At 38.9% G+C, this 1,760-nt stretch overlaps 1 protein-coding gene across 5 annotated transcripts in view; it reads right to left on the bottom strand.

Moving 5' to 3' along the window:
- Nucleotides 1–515, bottom strand: part of traf7 (TNF receptor-associated factor 7) — a 31,228-nt gene extending 30,713 nt beyond the window's left edge. For 4 of the 5 annotated variants that reach the window (XM_032538026.1, XM_032538029.1, XM_032538025.1 and 1 more), the window contains exon 1: nt 385–515. The gene's annotated coding sequence lies outside the window, so the exon portion shown is untranslated. The remainder of the gene's footprint in view (nt 1–384) is intronic. The other variant, XM_032538027.1, reaches the window with a different exon arrangement.
- Between the last annotated feature and the right edge of the window lie 1,245 nt (nt 516–1,760).

The following is a 1,760-nucleotide window of genomic DNA, read 5'->3' as shown; positions in this document are numbered from 1 at the left end:
CACACACACACACACACACACACACACACACACACAAAGTTGAACACTGACAGCTAGCTAGCTAGCTAGCTAAATGTCTAAACACCAAATATGTACCTATAGTATAGAGTATAACAGTTTTATGCGATGCAGCTACTATAAACGAAAGCCCACGGTGTAGCCGTCATCTTGTCAACAACCATATAAAACTGCGAAAATTAGCTATCAAAAGTGGCTCATTTGCTAGCTTAAGTTAGCTAGCCAATTTTCCATTTTCTATTAGCAATCACTGCTGCTAACGGTCTTTGACAAACTCTGCTAACCACCAACGGGGAATCTGCGTTTTGTTACACTTAGTAAGACAATTATGAAACAAAATGGCTGGGTAATGGTTTGTGGACTTACCATTATTCTATAACAGCGCAGCTCTAAGTCTGCAGACGAATTCCTAAATCTTCCTCTCTAGCTCTCTCTCTCTCTCTCTATCTATGTCTCTCTGCCTCACATACACACAGTTCAAATGCCGCAGTGTGTTCTGGGACATGTAGTAGAAGGCGGACTGTTCTCCCCCACACTGTCCTCGTCTGACAAGTATCATTTTCTCCGCTGTCTGACTACGCCTCCCACAATCCACTTCGCGGAGCTGCCATTGGACTCGGTGCTGTCAGTGAATTCCGCAAACCAACTGCAAAGCGCACTAGTCCTAAATAAATCCACATTTGCTCCGGTTCTGCGCCGTTATTGGCTCCTACCGAGACCGAGCCATTATGCGACAGCTACCATCACGTTTTGTGGTAAACGCACGTGCACGGTGGTGGGTGGAGGGATACTAACCAACATCACAGATAAAATGTAAAATATTGTACAATTGTAATGTTATTGTAATGCAGCCGCATGCAGAGTTAAAAGATGTTAACACAAAAAGACAAAAGAAAAGCCATGAGTATGCTTCACTATAGACACATTATGATTCAATATAGGAAGGTGATCGTATTATCATAGAGCATAAAAGATAGATAGATAGATAGAGAGATAGAGAGATAGATGGACTTGACTGATCACAAATTGTGAAATTTCTTTGTTACAGCAGCAGGCAGATACAAGGATAATATCAAATAAAATAAATGAAAAAATACCAGAACGCTCACTCAGAACATATACTCTGAGGAAGGAAAATAATGTACAATATATATAAGTGGCAAATAAAAATATGATGTTACATCTTATGAGTAAAACAGCATAATAATAAAGAATATGTTATTTCATAACATCCGAAAGGCCCACTTATAGCAATGCCAAACTCAAAAAGTTAAATGATGTGGTCAAATGTAATTACTATGAAAGTTGTACTATAAAGTAATTATAAGAACCATGGACAGGGTATATAGAAATATAAGGAACATAATAAAGTATTATTTTCTAATTATATTAGAAAATCTAATCTTCCTTCTGGGATTGCATCTTCCTCTGTACTTTGTGCACATTACTTGTTGCCATTTTCTACACCAAAGCCATCTACATAAATCCATGTGCTTTTTGCTTTTAGCAAATGAAGCCATTCTGTTTTCACCTCTAATTGATTTCCCCATGCTGTGGACCTTCTGTGGGAAAGGTGGCAGGAAGTCCAGTTAAGACATTCCTGACGTGCTTCTAACAAACAACGTTGACACAAAGCACTTCACTGAGAAGAAACCATTCAAGAAATACAACACAACATTCATGAAATGCCCACATTCTTTGAAGTGTGTGTGTGTGTGTGTGTGTGTGTGTGTGTGTGTGTG

The sequence above is a fragment of the Etheostoma spectabile genome, chromosome 15 (assembly GCF_008692095.1).
Source record: "Etheostoma spectabile isolate EspeVRDwgs_2016 chromosome 15, UIUC_Espe_1.0, whole genome shotgun sequence".
NCBI classification, from domain to species: domain Eukaryota; kingdom Metazoa; phylum Chordata; class Actinopteri; order Perciformes; family Percidae; genus Etheostoma; species Etheostoma spectabile.
Note: the sequence above shows the minus strand (reverse complement) of the source record. Positions and strands in the feature narration are given on the sequence as shown.